The 3,192-nt window shown below is 47.2% G+C and overlaps 1 pseudogene; it reads right to left on the reverse strand.

The window, feature by feature from the left end:
• Positions 1-1,690: 1,690 nt before the first annotated feature.
• Positions 1,691-2,997, reverse strand: LOC103072224 (SHC SH2 domain-binding protein 1 pseudogene; annotated as a pseudogene).
• Positions 2,998-3,192: the final 195 nt, after the last annotated feature.

Raw genomic sequence — 3,192 nt, forward strand, 5'->3', positions numbered from 1 at the left:
GGATGTGAATTGTATCTCACTAAAGCTGTGATTCAAGAGAAAGAAGCCCCACGCACGGCTCTTTGGCGGGAGCACGGCTGGCAGGGAGGGTCTGGCACTGCTGGCCACAGCCAGGCCCTACGTGCCTCTTGGGCAGCAACCTGAAACCCGAGACGGAGCTGGTTAATTTGCTTTGGAAATTTGGATCTAGAAGTCCATCCTGGCTCCGGGTCCCTGTGCTGAGAACAGCTTCCCTGCCTCAGGCCTCTGCCCCTGTCCCTGGGATGCCAAGGTTTTTCTCCGTGGTGCTGTTGCAGGAGTGACGCCTTCTGCTTGGCTCAGGGGGAAAATATGCTGAGATTCAGCATCATATGAACCTGGATAGGCCACAGGGGATGGTTCTGGTCTGTGCCAAGCAGGAGAGCTGGCTCTAGGCCAGCACGGCTCCGCAGACACAGGGGACCACTCAGAAGTGGAAACCCCAGGGCAGGAGCTGGGATTTCCTCTCTACCTCTGGTCATGCATGGGGCAGGGGGTGTGGGACCTCTACTCACAGAGCCTGGTCACCTTTTCCTACATGCACTGCAGGGCAGCCGGGGGGGCGGTGAGGGGAGGGGGGCAGGTGGGCGCACATTGACCTCTGCAATGGGGACAGATGTGGGGAGGTCATATTGGAAATTTGAGTACTGGCTGCTTTCAGGATTCAAGGGAAGTAACTGCTAATGGGGATGGGGTTTCTTTGGGGGGTGAAAAAATGTTCTAGAACTAGACAGAGGTGAGAGTTGCACAACATCTTGAATATACTAAATGCCACTGAGTTGTTCCCTTTAAAATGGTTACTATTCTGGTATGTGAATCTCACCTCCATAAAAGAAAAAGAAAAGAGAAGAAAAGTAAAGGAAAAAATGCCAGGGTCTCAGAGGGACCTGATAAAAGAAATTTTCACCTATGAAATATAGGGAAGTCATTCTGGCTTATACAAGAGTTAACTTGAATTTTATGCTAACTAAAATAGCCTGTTTGTGGCCTATCATACATACATTGTACATCTGCTTTAATTATTTAAGAAAAGGGGACATTGACCAGAAGTAAAGAGTGCCCACGTTAGAAATAAAGATTAAGGGCTTCCCTGGTGGCGCAGTGGTTGAGAGTCCGCCTGCCGATGCAGGGGACACGGGTTGGTGCCCCCGTCCGGGAAGATCCCACATGCCGCGGGGCGGCTGGGCCCGTGAGCCATGGCCGCTGAGCCTGCGCGTCCGGAGCCTGTGCTCCGCGACGGGAGAGGCCACAACAGTGAGAGGCCCGCGTACTGCAAAAAAAAAAAAAAGAATACTGCACATTGAGGCCTATTGTGTTTTTGTGCACTCATCGTGCATTCCCTGCCTTTCTTCCTCCTCGCTGAAGTGCTAAAGTGTATTTATACTAGAAAGTTACTAGTAGACTTAATATGAGAACTATGTGTTTGAAAAAGCAAGACTTTCTAGATAAGAAATCTCCAAATATTTTCTATTTTATGTTTTTATGACCTTCTTTATAAAGAGTGTTTCATGTGCAACACCTGCAGACAGAAATAAATCTACGTTTCCCTCAAACCCAATCGAATTTATCAGATACAAAATATAGACATGAAGCAAAGTATGATAGCAGCAGTGATTCTTGGGGGCAGCATGTGCAAAATCCAATCTTTTGCTATCTATTTACATCACAGTGGTCAGAACAGAAATGTGCCGAAACTCCCTTTCCCATTCCACTTGAACTGGATTGAAACAAACATCTCCTGTGACATTAAGTTGTCATCAGCTTGTGGGATCCCCAGTTCACTCAACCTTTTCTTCATCTGGCCTTTTTGTGTGGAGGCAGCAACTGGTTCAATTACAATTTCGCAATTGCTTTCAACTTGCTCAGAAAGGTCACTCTCACATAAAGCTCCATTTTACCATTTGCACATTGAATCAGCTCTTCTAGATCCACTCTTTCAGCTACATCTGTCTCTCCACTTGTCTGAACTTTAAGTGCTTTATTTTCTTCAGTTTCATCTTGGGCATTTTCTTGCAGGTCAGAGAAAACTGTAGGTTTCACCAAGACAACACCATAACCTTCGTTATTATGTATGACATTATTCACCATGGATATTTTGGGAATGTCATAGTGTTCATTTAAGAAGTCCTTGATGAGGATCCCTTCTTTACAGTGATGGATCCGATTGTCACTCAGGGTGCACTTAGTCCCGGGATATAGTTCTATACCTGCACCCTTAGCACTGTATAAATCTGAGTTCTTCATTAAAAATTCTGCTGACGTTCATACTGTGACTCCTGTAGTTTCACACTGCAGTACACAGTTCTCCAATGCGGTCTTGCCACGGTGAATAATTAAGATTCCTTCCACGGCATCATGCTGAACAAATTTTATGCTTGAGATTTTAATATCCACACCCGTACAATCCACAAAAGTGCCTCCTTTGCCTCCCTTTTCTATCACGATATCATCTGGTAGACCATACCCTTCCAACTCAATGGAGTCGGCAATGGAGAATGTACCATGTACCACGTAATGGCCAGGACCACGTAATGGCCAGTGTCGCCCTCATAGCAGGCATTTATAGCAGACAATGGATCACTATGGAACTGAATTTCTATTTCTTCCGTACAAGGCTCTGGACAAAGCTTATCCCTGAGCAGGGACTACAGCAGACCAGTCGTCGTGGTGGAGACCACGTGGGTGACCTTCTGGCCATTTGGACGGATGCCCTTTGCTTGTATATTAGAATTCTTCTGATAACCAAAGACATCTCAACAAAGGATTCTCTATGAGTTTTAGCTTTCGTTTCAACTGTTCGATATCTGAATAGAATTTTAACCCTTCCAGCATGGAGATGTTTTCCTGCTCAGAATCAGAGTCACAATTTGACAAACAGCTTCTCAGATTTAAAAATTTCCTGTAACTCTCCTCACACTGAGTCAACAGATTTTGATAGTCAACAATAAGTTCTGAAGGAACTTGGTCTTCAAGAATGTCATAATGCGGGCTTCCCTGGTGGCGCGGTGGTTGGGAGTCCGCCTGCCGATGCAGGGGACACAGGTTCGTGCCCCGGTCTGGGAGGATCCCACGTGCCGCGGAGCGGCTGGGCCCGTGAGCCATGGCCGCTGAGCCTGCGTGTCCGGAGCCTGTGCCCCGCAACGGGAGAGGCCACAACGGTGAGAGGCCCGCGTA

The sequence above is a fragment of the Lipotes vexillifer genome, unplaced genomic scaffold (assembly GCF_000442215.2).
Source record: "Lipotes vexillifer unplaced genomic scaffold, Lipotes_vexillifer_v1.1 scaffold469, whole genome shotgun sequence".
NCBI classification, from domain to species: Eukaryota; Metazoa; Chordata; class Mammalia; order Artiodactyla; family Lipotidae; genus Lipotes; species Lipotes vexillifer.